The following is a 14,728-nucleotide window of genomic DNA, read 5'->3' on the forward strand; positions in this document are numbered from 1 at the left end:
TTGTTTCAATTTTATATTATACCGGCACTGTGGTCAAAAGAAGTATAAAAAGCACTGCTCTGGGCTGGGCTGAGCTGCTTCCCAGATGTGTAAACAGATGTGTGTGAGCATGTGGGTGGCGGGTGGAAAGCGGAAAGCAGAAGAGAGGCAAACCCTCAGAGCTGTACTGACTCCTGGCAGACAGACGTGACATGTAGGAGCAGTTTAATAGCATGTTCGGAGCTAAGATAATAGGACTTTGTGTATTAGGGGAGGGCTCTGGTCTACTTAAAACTTCTCTGCCTACAGTACTCCAATCACTACGCACTCTCGTGGGGCCCTCGAGAATGAAGTCAACACGCAGCGTAAGTCACGAAAAGAGAAAGACATTTACCATTTGGACGGAGTGCTGGACGCAGAATAAACTGCGCCTCTTGGTGAACATACTATCCGCACAAATGCAAAACCGATTACAAAAGTTTAATTACACTTCAGAGTTAGTAAGCAATGGAAAGCAAATGTGTGATGTCCATTGTATCACTGACGTGATTCTTATTTCATGCATGTATTCTATTTTACTGAGCTTTTAAAAAGATGCATGTCATAGATTCATTCAAGAGTCTTAAGTCTCTAACCCAGTTTTTCTCAAGGTTTTAGCAATTTGAGCAGGAATTCTCCTACTATGTGGGGTTTTTTTAGAAACTCGGCCTTGAATGATGTGGTAGGACTGCTGCAAATGGTTACCCTAAATATATCATAATCACAGTTATACTTCACTATTCGCCTAGATCGGCATCACAAAATAGTCTGTGCAATGTTATTACCTGGGGAATTAAAACAGAAATTCCTGGCCCCATCCCACACCTACTGCACAAGCATCTCCAGGGCTTTGAGACCTGGGCTGCTTTTTCATCCAGGCTAATTTTGATGTTCCTGGGATATCACTGCTATTCAGTGCCTGTTGGCCCAAGGGCCTTCCAGATTCCACATTCAATAAACATCTCCTATTGAGTCATGGGAAACGGGGAGGCCAATGGTGAATAGATTTCATTAGGAATGGATATAAATGCACATGAAATTAAAATTCTAAAATGACCTTAAATACCACAGAACAAGTTTCCCATACCGAGAATCACCCAAAAGATAGTTTTGCATATTTGTCATTCTACCCACAATTTTCTTACTAGGCGTGTTTTCTATATCCTTTTCGAAGATATCACCATAGCTACTCTACCAAAATCACCGACTCTGACCACAAATGTCACTGGTACCTGCAGCAGTGAGGCAGCCTCTGAAAGTGGCTGCTGCATAGCAACCCAGAGCCACAGGGGAACTGACACATGGCCCCCACGTGTGTGCTCGAAAGACACCAAAATATCCCTGGTTCTCAGTGCTGCGGAGACCCAGCGGGCATTCCAGAAACACCTCTCCCTCCAGGGAGCAGGCCTTGAAGATACATGGAGCCTGTGACATCTATGAGGACATCAGGGCACCAAAACCATGAGAGCTTCGCGGTGTCTCACCCCCCTGAGCTGCCGGGCTCCACAGACCTTTCCTGCTTCTCCCTCCTCAGTTCCTATTCCTGGGCCCCACAGGAGCGGGTTCAGGTCCTCCCATCCTCACACTCCCTCATTCACTCCCACACTCATCGGTCCCGCAAACGGTCTCACCTCCAACTTCAGAGAGAAAAACAGAGGCCACCAGGCCCTCTGTGAATTTCTGACGCCCTGCCCTCCCCTCTTCAGGCGTATCAGGACTCCTGTGGCCTTTTTCCCTTCCCCTGACCAGGTGGGTAGCAATCTCTCCGCAGCAGGGCACATGGAAGGTTTAAGAGGATAATACTGAGTTTCGTTTCAGGTCTACTCAAAAGAAATATCTCTGGGATATCCGAAGAGGTGTGGGGTGGACAATTAGATACGCGAGGCTCAGGGAAAAGGCTTAGCCTAGAAATAGCCAAGCGACCCTTCACGTATTGTTCAAATGCCTTCTCCACCGCCATTGTGGCCAACGCAAGACTTCTCTCCAATTCGTATATGCCTCTAGCATGTATCTTAGGCTCTCTCCCTTTCTTTTCCACGTGCCTCACTCCACTGAGACAGTAGCTCCTGGCTGGAAACCTACTGGAAACCTAAGTTAATATTGCTACATGTGTTAACTACGTAGCCTTGTACTTTGCCCGCAGCAGGCACCCTATAAACACAGACCAGCCCTATCCGGCAATACTGGGCATGTTCTGCATCCCTCCAGTCCAACCAGGTAGACGCTAGCCGCATGTGGCCACTGAACCCCTGAAACAGCGGGCAGGCTGTCAAGGTCTGGGGCCCCGTGGGGAAGGGGGTTCGGTTTGCAGTAGATTTTACTGTGTAAACTTAGCAAGTCCAGTGACACTTTGTGGGGAACCTGACCAGCTAGAACTTAAGAACCCTCTGCAGGGGGGGCCTGAACCCCACCGGTGTTGGATCAGAATAAGATTAAATTCATGGTTTTTCCCACATCTGGATAAGCACAGAAATAAATATAGATGCAAAAATGTACGTGTTTGTGTATGTATATGTATAAACAGTACATGTACTCCCTGACCCTGTCCACTCAGAGGGGCTGGGGCGGCAATTCACCAATGGTTATGAGCACATTAGTTTCTAAACACTGTTCTCCACTACAAGGCACCAGAGCTTCTTGGGAAAACGGCCGGTTCCAGGGCTAGGGCAGGGGAAGCAAAAGGTGAGCCTGAACCATTTGGGGGGGGCAAGAAAGATAGGAATTGCTCAAGGAACACAGGGGACATGGCAGCCACAGTAAAGGGCTCCCACTGGCCAGGTCTGAGACCATCTGAGCTTCCAAATAATGATAAAAATGTGCTCTAGCCCACTGAATAAAATAGAGACATATGAAAAAGTGAGCAGGGAGAAGAGAAAGCTTTTCCATAGCAGGATGCCAACTGATAAATGTGGGAAGCGACTGAGCTAGAAGACGGCCCTTCGGCAGCCGTCGGAGAGTAAATTACTCAGCCAGGAGACATCGTGGATGCCAAAGCCAGCGGGTGAAGGGTGGACAGGAGATGGGCCACCTACATCGTCTGCAAGCGCCTCCCACAAGATACTGTTTATTACAAAGGGAAGGAGAGTAACTTTATAACGGAGAAGCCTGAAGACACCTCCTTAGTCAATGACGGAAAGAACGTCACCAATAGAGGAACCAGCCAAAGTCCTCCGCCCGAGAGGACAGGGAAAGAACAGGGCATCACTCTGTGATACCCTCACAGACATTAAATAGCCTGACTCCAAGCACGAGAAAGCCACCAACAAACCCAAACCGGTGGGCGCACTAGGTGACTGGCTTGTCACTGTTGAAAGCGTCCAAGCCGTGGGAGGTAAGGAGAGGCGGACGAGGCATGGCGCCTGGGCCCCTAGCGGATTCTTTGGCTACGAGGGACATCACTGAGACAACCGGCAACCCTGAGCGGCACGAATGTCAACTGCCTGATTGTGACGGCCGCACTGTGGTCACGCTGGAGAGGGTCCCTGTGTGCAGGAAAGACACACTCAAGTATTCAGGAGCGATGGGGACGTCATTTCGGCAAGTTACTCCCTGGAGGTTCAGAAAAACGATTATTTGTCCTATTTTTGCAGCTTTCGTGTAAGTCTGAAAGTAGCTGCAAAGAAAGAGACTCGGAGAGAAAGACATTAGCAAAGTGCACAGAGTCCAGAGGGGAAATCACAGCATTTCTGTAAATACAACAAACTTGAGAAAATTCCCTCCCGTGGCACTCAAATTACACCGCGGGCGGTTTTTTCTTAACCCAGGCACCACGACTGTACTAAAGACAGGCATCGATCACTCCGTCCGGTCACCCATGAGGGGCAGTGCGGCCGGGCACCAGGTCGCCGAACCAGGAGCCCGGGGGAGACGGGAGCGACGGTCCTTGGGGCCCACACCTCGTTCCCGTCGCAGGTGGTGAAGGAAACTGAAAGTGAGGTGCCCAGAAGGCTCGCCCGCGTGCTTGGGGGAAGGCTCTCAGATTTAAGCACCAGAGATCACCTCCAGTCAGGCTTCTGTACTCATGTTTCATTGAAGTTATTTAAATATTGAAACCCAAGGCTGGTTTCCAAGCGAACTGCCTCCCCTCACAGGTTACGTTAGAGCAAAGGAAAGAAGTCAGCGAGATGTTCCCAAGACGCGTCCATGCTGTCACAAACAAGACAAATAAACAAAACCCACAGACACAGACAACAATGTGGTGGCTGCCACGGGGAGGGGGGGGGGCAGGAAAGGGGACAGGGGGTCACAGATATGGTGGCGGAAGATCTGCCTTTGGGTGGTGGGCACACAGTGCAATATAGAGGTGACGTGTCACAGAACTGCACACTTGAAACCTGGATAATCTTATCAATCAGTGTCGCCCCAGTAAATTTAATTTAAAAAGGGAAGCACAAAAGATTAAGATGGTAAATTTTAGGTCACGTGTGTTTTACCACAATAAAAAAAAAAAAAAGTTAGGAGGGCTGCCACTGACCGCACTGATTGGATCCTGAGCCTGCGGAGGCACCCACCACTGTGTCCTGGGCAGGGCGCTTCGGGCCAGCTCCAAGTTGTCCCCAGAGCTCCCGAAGCTGGCATTCCCAGCATAGTTTCATTTTCTTTCATGACAACATTCCCACTGCCTCAGCCTTTCAAGGGCTTGGCTCAGAAAGGGCCCACTGTGAGTAAAGGCTTCGCTTTTTGTTTCTCATGTACAGCTTTTCCTCCCCTGGCAGGATCCGGCGCCTGAATAACCGTCAGTTCTCCTTGCTCTAACCTGGCTGAAGGTTTCAGTGCCACTCTGGCCTGGGAGCCACCCGAGCACATATTTACAGCTGTCCCAGACACTGTAAGAATAGAAAGTGAAACCAGCGGGTCCCGAGCAATCCCTTCCTCGACACAGCCATTCTGAGGGCCCTGCCCACCCCAAGCCCCATCTGTCATCTGCCCTGCGACCACAGCACTGTGTAAAAGGCACAAATATGACCTGTTTAAAGCCCACTGCTGTCTCCCTCCCCCAGCCTTACTGGCGAGCCTCCCGCCTTGGGTCTGCCCCAGGGCCTGTGCATCTATTATCCCCATAGCCTCAAGAATGTCCCCTTTTACTGGCCAATTACGTTCTTCCTCAGGTCTTAGCTTCAGAGTCACCCCCTCAGCAGGCTCCTTCATCTCCCCAGGCCAGGCCAGGCCTCAGCTAGACCTCCCTGAGGCCCAAGACCAATCCTGTCTGCTCACCCTCTGCTCCCGGGGCCTGGAGTGTGGCAAAGGCCGATGCTTACGTAAGAAACTGTGAACTTACTATGCATGCTGGCACCTGATAATCAAAGGGGGCGCACAGAGGGGGCCCCAAGGCCTAGTAAAAGCAGTCACAGTGAGGAAAACGATGATCTGCCATAAAACAGAAAAGATGTGTACATATACCACAGAGAATTCTGCCTAAGAAAGCAGTGGGGTATACATTTAAAAAAATGTTTCTCGCCCAGCCAGAGTGGCTCAGAGGTTGAGCATCCAGGCGATCTCGGTTCAATTCCCAGTCGGGGCACATGCCTGGGTTTCGGGTTCAGTCCCCAGTGGGGGGCATGCAGGAGGCAGCCGATCGATGACTCATCATCGATGTTTTTATTCTCTCTCTCTCTCCCTTCCTCTCTCTGAAAATCAATAAAGGGGTTTTTTTTAATTGTTTCTCATAAACAATGCTTTATATTATTTGAGGTTTTCAAGACATCGTCTGGATCTTGTGTACCTCAAAGCTTTATATGTGAGAATTCCCTAGAAAAGTACTTATGCTCGCTTACCAACATGGTGCTCCGTATGGTGACCACATCTAAACGGACCACCTTCGAGTGTGGACAGGGCCTTATTAATAATTATATCTTGCCTCTAAGTGGATGTAAAAAGGGACTGTCCCTGGGAAAACCAGAAAGTGAGGGTCCTCTGGTTACAGCAGACAGTTGCTCTGGGAACAGGTTCGGTATCTTTTATTGAAAAGGCTTGGACCAGATGTGTTTCAGAATTCAGAACTTTGTGGACCACAGAGAGAAAATATGGTGCATCTACCATCTAGAACATGACACCCCCAGCAGTCAGAACCACTTAACCCAATACAGTAACATTTCTGCAGTAAAACGTGACCATTCACACTGATTAGAATGAGCAAACTCTATGAATAGCTTTACGACAATTCAGGGCCGGCTACACTGCCCAGTGAGTCACGGCAGAAACTTTCAGTTTTCAGAGCTACTTGGGTTGCAAATGAGGGACTTTGGATCTGTAATTGATGTCAGGTTATTTCTAGCCTTAGAAAATATTACTGCTCCCATCTTATATGAGAAAATCATCATCTTCCTCCTTAAACTGTACTCACGTTATAAATGAATCTGGCACGCACTATGCTTAAATTCGTGAATAACGCATGTTCTTAGTCCTGAGATGGAAAGGTTTAATGCAAACTGCATTTGCATATTAGAAAGTGGGGAAATACTTATTTCAAAAATTAAAGGTAACCCCAGACAGGTGGCTCAGTTGGCTGGAGCACCGTCCTGTATACTAAAAAGGTTACGAGTTCAATTCCCGGTCAGGGTACATACCTAGGTTTCGGGTTTGAGTCCGGACACATACAGGAGTCAACCCATCGATGTTTCTCTCTCTCTCAAATCAATAAACATATCCTCAAGTGAGGATTTAAAAAATTAAATTTACTACAATTTATTACAATTTATTACTTTTATGGATGTCAGTTAAATTGAGACAGTTTATTGCTGTTTACACAGCATGAGTGAGAGCTATGCCATCCGCTGAGGTGGGTACGTGAGCCACTCTCCCGGTTAAGGTAAGCCCAACTGCCTGTGGAAACCATGACATGAAATACAAAGGCGACTTTGGGTGACCCAAATGCAGATGTACTCAAGGAATGGTCTGGAAAGTTTGCCTCCTCCGTTTTCTTATCACTTAAAATAGCTTTGCATGGAAGGGCAATGTGTCGCTGTGACGGGAGAGGCAGAGTGTACACTGAACTGCCTAGGTTCTGGGGCCCTTGGGTAGAAACCCGGTTCAGAAGCCCTTGGTCGAATACCTGGCAGCGTGAAGACAGAAAACATGCCAAGGCTAACGAGGGTCGAGGTGAAGGAGCCCGAAGACTCTGCCTTCCTACCACAGGGGCCAAGGCATTTAAACCAGCATTTACATTCCACAGGCACTGAACTGAACTGTTTATAAAAAGATGCATAAAGAAGTCAAAACTTGCCTCCAAAGCAAACGGCCTCCTGACTCCTCAGGAGATGGAGGGGGGGGCGACGGCAGTGACCGTTTACAGAGCAGCTGCGATGCCCTGGTATTAAGCTCTCGGCTTCATATACAGGATCTCACTCAACCCTCCCAATAACCCTGCCGGGTAGGTACGATCTGTCCTGTTTGGAGACCAGGAAGCGGTGGCCGGGTCCGTGCCAACGCTGATTCTCTGCCGGGAGCTCCGCTATCACGAGAACAAGTGTCCAAGGATGTGGGCCTGCACCTCGAGGGGACCGTACTCACCGCCTGTGCCCTCTGGGTCCTCCAACATGAACGCCAGAAAACCCGTGTGTTTCCCCAGCTTTACCCGGACAGCGCGCGGGCTCGGACTGTCGCTTCCTCATGTTCGGAACATTTCGGGATCGTGAGTGTCAAAGTCCCCCAGGCCCGCGGATCGAGATGTGGCCTTTCCCAACACCTTCTGTTTGGCTGGGTCTTTGTTCTGGGGGAGGGGCGGTTAGCAACACAAATCCACAGCGGCCACAATGAAGGATGGAAGTAGGAGATCAGAGCTGTCTGGGGCTTTTCCTAAAAGAGGAAGTCCCCTGACCCTGTGTGTCGCCAAGGTTGCACTGAGGAAAACACATTTTTTTAGTGATTTATCTCACCAGCAGCAAAGATAAGCCTGGATTTAAAACCTGAAGTCCCTAAGCTAAACTTTGTAAAACTTCCACACTTCTATTTGACCCCACCACCACCACCACCACCTCCGGCCGGAGATGTAGGTGACCAGTGAGACCCCCAACAGGCATCCTTGACCAGGCAGGGTCCCACCAACACCTCGGTGAATGAGGCAGGGTCACAGGCATAAAGATAAAAGGTTGAACCTGTCTCCTGCCTTTCTTAGCCTGCAGCCAGCAGAAGGAGACCAAGGGAGAACTGGGGAGAGGGGCTGATCTCCAGCGGCTGCTGCTTCTTAAGAGAAATTTTCCCAGTTTCGTGAAGAAGGCAGAGAGCAAAGGTTTTGCCTCAAGAAAACCAGGCCGACCCATCTGATGAATCAAGAATGGGAATTGAAAAGGAGATGGAACCCGCACCCGGGGAAGGCAGGGTCTCATCGCGGCAGGCCCGTGGTAATCTCCGACCTGCAGTCCTGGAAGTAGCGGAGCAGAAAGGGGAAAGGGCGGCTGTGGTGTGACCTCGGGCAGGCTGCCGACCACCTGTTCCCGTGCGGCTCTGCGAGGACTGGTGAGGAAACAGGTAAACCCGTGAGCACAGCGCTTTCTATCTCACGGGCACCGTGGGTTGGGGTATACACAGGCACAGCAGTTCCAGACAGCAGCCTGGCGACAAGAATTAGAGATTTTCAATGGCATCCCTTGACCCAGCCATATCCCTTCCGGGAATGTTTCCCAAGCAGTTTAATCATGTGCGATGCATGTTTTCTTAAAAACAAAAAAAATTATTCAATGATCACTAAATCTGTCGCAGATACAAATTAAGATTCTGCCTTATAAAAAAAAAAAAATAAGATGAGAAAGCCTTATGAAGTTGCACAGAGAAATTACTCTCCGGATGCACCTCAGTTATGAGAATCTAACAGCATTTTTTAACTCCATCGCCTGTTTAAAGAGTATATTCTAAAGACTTCGGAGTAGGTAATAAGGACCTAAAGGGTAGACTGACTTTTAAAAATATTTTCATGAATTTGAAGTCATGCTGGGAGCCCAGGACCTCGATGGCATCGGATTCTGCAATTCAGCAAAGCAAGAGCCACGCACAGATTTCAAAGCATATGGACTCGGGCTCCTACTGCATGTTCAAACCCCCTTCCCATATGGAAAATGGGGAGAGGGGCGCCCGACTGTTCCCTGACTCAGCACGTCCTTGGCCGCTCAGGGGTAAAGCAAACTCTGGAAGGCAAAGCTCCTCCTCTAGGGACTTAGGTGGAGAGTCCATTTAAGACCGTCCCTCCTTCCAGGAAGAGGTCGGCACCCTGGACCACCCAGCCAAGTCAGCAGTCTGAAAGCCCGGGAAAGACGTCTTAGTCCTCGGGACACTGGGAAAGCGTGGAAAAGGTGACTTAGGACGGTGCACGGGAGGAAAGGATGGGCGACAACGTGGACAAGTGGCACACGTATGTCAGGTGGGGGGGGAGCGTGGTGAGGAAATGGGCGGGAACCGAAGGCCCGAACTGCTTGTCACCCAGTCTCTGCCTCCCTTCCCCTTCCTCTCCGCGCTCCCACCTGCGATGGGTGTGCTGTGTCCCACCGGGAAGAGCGAGAAGACAAGGGGACGGGGAGAGAGGTGGCAATGCTTCCAGTGCTCCAGTCTGAAAAGTCAAACAACAGGGATTCTTCGAAGGGCCGGCATACTGGAACCTTCCAAGAAAATCCATTTGCATAAAATGACAAACCTGTTTGCTGCCATCTGTTTTCAAATCCATTACCGGCGCACTGTGCCTTCCCCAAAGACAGCTGCCTGAAGAGAATGTGCTCTGGGAAAGGCTGACCTTGAAGGGGACGGCCTAGCTCTCCCCCCGACGAGAGGAAGTGACCCCTCCCTCCGGCCACCGGCAGTGCCCAAAGCCTCCTTCCTGCTGTTGCTGCCACTTGCTCTTGGGGGGATTTCCACTAAGTTGTTCCCTCTGCCAGTAACTTCTCAAAAAAAAAAAAAGGTACCAAATATTACTGTTGTTATTATTATTATCATTACTCGGCCAACCCAACTCAACTCTATCTTATATGCAAATCAGGCCGAAATCCAACACACAAACTATAAACTTCTGCAAGGGAGTCCACAGAAAGGAGCCCAGACTGCTGCCCACTGAGCATCGGAATAAAAACCCGCCTCTCCTCTGCACACTGCAGGGCTGCCCCCAAATATTTTTAGAAGGTGCCTCCCGCTGCTAAACAAGTTCCAACAGTGCCTGGAAACTGGATTTGGCGTCCACCTTACGCTCGCTATCCCCCCACCCTGCCCCCTCCCCCCCACCCGATCCAGGGCCACACTGGCTCCCTCCCCCGTCCCTGCGAAACGGAAGGTGCTGGAGAGCGCTCGGGCTTGGGGGCCAGCACACCTGGATTCGGACCTCCCGGCTCACAACCTGTACCTTCTCCAAATCTTAGTTTCCTCATCTACAGACATCTCCATGGCCACCTGGCGGAGCTACTGGGAGAAAGACCTAAAGGAGCGTTTATATGAAGAGGAACATGTGGGATGGCGGCTCTGGTCTCCCCTAAGACTCCCCCAAAGAAAGTTCAAATAGGAGAGCCAGCCCTCCGCCTAATAACAGAGCGGACCAAACAGGTTCCCGGGCCCACCTGCTGGGATATTAGCGGCGTAGTCGCTCCTCTGCACAGTCCTGGCCAGATTCATCTTCCCAAACATCTCCTGGCCCTTTCAAAACCCTCCGGTGGCTCCACAGCACCTGCCGAACACAACCTGGGCTCCCGCCACCCTCATTCAGCCCCGTCCGACGGTCCAACATCGAATCCCACTATCCCCTCCACCTTCTGAAACCACCGAAGCTCAGAGCCTCATGTTCTTGAAAACAGACACACCCCCGTGCAAAGTCCCTGTGCGCAGGAGCCCATCTCACTTACCTTTAAACTTCCCAGCATATCAAGCGCAGCCCCTCGCCCATAATAGGTAGAAATAAGGAAGTGGGTGAGCGTCTCCCGCAGAACCCACTGGGGGCGGGTGTGGGGAGGAGAGGCAGGGGGCATGAGCTACACGTTGTGATGGACAAAACTTACTGTGAACAGTGATAATGAAGCGGGGAAATGACTGCAAAAACGTGCAAACGAAAGAATCGTTTTACTACGGTCAAGCCGTTGTCCAGGCGAATCGAGCTAAGCGTGATAACAAACTTCTGAATTATACTTACTCAATATCTTACGCAGAAAATCTTACTGCGCCAAGCGCCGCGCTAAGCACTAAAGAGAACTCGGGGCGGTGGGGGGGGGGGGGAGGATGATACAAAGATGGGGACGTGACCTCTGTCCTCAAAGGTCTGCACCGCAACGAACAGCTGCTCTAAAACGCGGCGTCGCGACCTGAAGCTGACACGGGAGAAGCAAGCCGAGGATGGTAAAACTTTGGCCAATGCGCTTTATGGTATAACGTGCCCCGCGGAAACGGAACACGGGCACCCCACACAACGGGTTCTTGGTTCATTCTCTGCATCAGACGCACCCCCCCCATTTCATCGGCCTCACAATGTACATGACCCTGCATTTTATGCAGCTGAATTTTTTGGAAGGTATTTTGGGGGAGTTTTACTATATTGTATAAAAGCCCAGAAGGGAGAGAGAGAAAACTCTGGAAGACTTCGAAGAAGAGGGGGCATCTGAATTGGGCCTGGAAAGGTAAGAGATCCTCAGGTGGGTAAGCAGGAAAGACATTCTAGGAGTATTAGCAAGGACGCGGGAGGGAGTGCGGATGGGGCGGGAGGGAGTGCGGATGTAACACCACAAGCTGTGCCCCTGGAAAAATGGGTGCACGTGGCGGAGAAAAAGCTTGACCAAGACTGGCTAACTACAGAGAGCCATCTGTCCTTGCACCTTAGCAGGCTCTTGTTGTTTGTAACAGCCCAGGGCACATCAAATGTGGCCCATGAGCTTCCACCTGCCCTCTGGCCCTGTTCCTTACTGGAAAACACAGCACAGGGCTCCCATCAGCTCTAAGATGCTACAGATGGGCCTACATCTGGACAGGAAATAACAAATGGAGGCCTAGGGCAATTGTTATAATTAAGTCAACCAACTTTTATTGAGTACTGGGTATTGCTGAGCCCTCCTATAAGGAATGGGTACTCCAAAATTTATAATGGGGTCAAAGAGGCAGTCATCGATAACAGATGTAGAACGTGAAAGAGTGAAATATAGCAAAGAACTATCCAGGGCCTCCTTCAAACCGTCTCCCTACAGTGCAGTGAGGAGTCCCGCAAATATCCAATAAATGCCAGGAGTACAGCAGAGGCCAAGCCGCTACAGCCTCCGCGCCTGGTGGTGGCACCATTTTCACCCCAGGTGGCGCGGTGGGGATGCCACCGGCTCCCTCTGGGCTTCCTGACTCTGAGTCCCTGTAGTTTAGGCTCAACCCCAAGGGACCAGCCCTTCTATGGTGTCACTCACAGAACCTCACCAAGTGCCCCTCCTGCCTGGGCAGGGAGGAGCCTCCCAAGCCCCAGGCCACTCCCACTGCCCCAATGCCAGCAAGATCCAAGCCACCAGGATGCCCTGTCCTACAAATGTGTGTGCACTGAGGTGTGGTTTTGGGACACCTTGCCATTCTCTTGGTTCCCTGACTTGGGTTTCTCCTCCAAATTAATGACAACTGTCCCGATCTCCACCTCACTTGAGTATTGCAAACCTATTCATAATCCCTTCCCTCTATACACCAAATCCAAACGAACCAAAGGGGGTACAAAAAATATTGTTGTACCTGTGCCTCACTTCCTCTTAGAAGCGTGTGAAAGCACCTTGAGGACAGGCAGGCCTGGTTACTATCAAAGGACAGCCAGTGCCTATAAGAGACGAAGGCGCACCCCTTACACCTCCTCCTAAACGTGGCAGGTACACAGCTCTGCCACACCCACCTGCTAACAGCCATGAGCAACCCTTAGGGGAGAAATATTCCAAATCCGCAGCAATCATCTCCCCCAAAAGCTTGCTCTATCCTCAGAACAAAGCCCTTCCTTGCTGGTAAACTCAGGGACACGTGCCCTGAAGGAAGTCTGGGGGCCGCCAGGAACCGAATGACACTTCCATCTGCTCCCACCACAGCAGAGAAGTCTCCATGCTCCAAGAGAGGAAGGAATTTCCAACCCTCTGTCTTTGCTCTCGCTGTTCTTTCAGCGGAAGATGCCCGGCTCACCCGTCTGCCACCGATGGACACTCCCTCATCCTGTGACTGGTGGCATGTCATGGTGCAGCCACCCAATTTCTCTGGTCAGAGACCTACCTCCTTCCACCTCCCACCCGCGGCCTCATCCTCGCTGTGCTTCTGTTAGGCACAGATTTCATACTTTCTCCTTCTACAGGTGATTACTTACCTGCCTGCTTCTCTACCTAAGTGATAAGCTCCTGGAAAACCTTTCCATGCCCACAGCGCAGGGCTTCGCACGCACAGTTCGAAAATGTCGGAAGGGATTCATCCTCCGCCGAGTCTGATTTAAAACATTTGTTCACAGAAAGAAGTCTTCAGCTTAATTCCAACCTTGTCATATTTGTTTCCCTAGTACTTGAGGCCAATTTTAAGGACTTTTTTTAAGGCCTGGGCCCCAAGCCTGCAGGGAATACAAATGTTTCCAATTCCTCCTACCCTCCTGCCTTGTATCAAACAGACATTATGTATCTCCTTCCCAATTAACGATAACTCACTCTCAGTTACAGTCCACATGCTATCTTGCCCGGCTGTATTAGTCAGTGAAGACCAACTTTCCTAAAGGGCTGAGCGAATGAAAAAGTTGAGCCGACTACGAAAGTAAACCAATTAATAAATTCGCTACTGTAAAGGTGTGATATTTCTCTAAATTCCTACCATCCACCATCGCTCTCATCAGGACAAAGACGTGGTTTCTCGTTCTGTTGCTAGTTCACAATAAATACACAAATGTTTTTACTCATTTCACTTAACAGATCTGTTATCACAGCAATAAATGTTTTCGTCCACTCCAGTAATAGTATTGATCTATTGCTGAATGTATTACGTGTACATTCTCACGACCCCAACTGTTATTCTGAGGCTGTTTCTACTCCCTTCATCCGAATGCTGCAAAAGTGATCAAGCCCTGGGTCTTTTTCATGAGCCCCAGGTACTGAAGGTACCATGTGAGCAGCTGCTATAATTAATTCGCTACCACATTCAAGCAACTGGTAGAAATTCTAGGAGTCAAAATACAGCAACAAAAAAATTCTTTACTACAGAGCACAATGTCTCAACAGACATTGAGCACTTACTCTGGACGCACAACCCTGGGCAGGCTGCCTGATTTCTCCCACGAAAGAAGTGAAGGCGTTGACGATAACCTCCAAGGAAACTTCCAATTCTAATATTCTGTGCAAAGGTTAAGTACGTTTCTCTCACGCCCCATTTACCAATCCACCCTGACTTACATCGTTCAGTATAATTTACTCCTTTGTATCAGCTTAACAATATCTCAAAATTTTAAAAATGTTTTTGTGCCCCACGCTACATATACTGTAATGAGGGAGAATCTGTGTCAGTTTTTCAGACCCTACTGGTGTCACTTCGGAACCTACAAAAAGAACGACTCAGTCCTGCAACAACAACAAAAAGCCCAAATATTCAATTCAAAAACGGGCGAAGAACTAGGAAGGCATTTCTCCACGGAAGACATACACATTGTCAAGGGGCACATGAGAAGATGCTCAATCTTGCCAGCTACTAGGTAAGCAAAAATCAAAACCATAATGAGATGCCACCTTACACCAACGAACATGGCTATTGTAAAAGGAAAGTAGCAGGAAAGAACAAC

The 14,728-nt window shown here is 49.7% G+C and overlaps 1 protein-coding gene across 4 annotated transcripts in view; it reads right to left on the minus strand.

The window, feature by feature from the left end:
- Positions 1 to 14,728, minus strand: part of IRF2 (interferon regulatory factor 2) — a 69,858-nt gene that overhangs the window by 42,643 nt on the left and 12,487 nt on the right. The window contains exon 1 of one of the 4 annotated variants that reach the window (XM_081131025.1): positions 7,528 to 7,585. The exons of the other annotated variants lie outside the window; for them this stretch is intronic. The gene's annotated coding sequence lies outside the window, so the exon portion shown is untranslated. Of the gene's footprint in view, positions 1 to 7,527; positions 7,586 to 14,728 lie in introns of those variants that run through there. 4 annotated transcript variants of the gene reach the window in all.

The sequence above is a fragment of the Miniopterus schreibersii genome (genome assembly GCF_964146895.1).
Source record: "Miniopterus schreibersii genome assembly, chromosome: 2".
Lineage (NCBI taxonomy): Eukaryota > Metazoa > Chordata > Mammalia > Chiroptera > Miniopteridae > Miniopterus > Miniopterus schreibersii.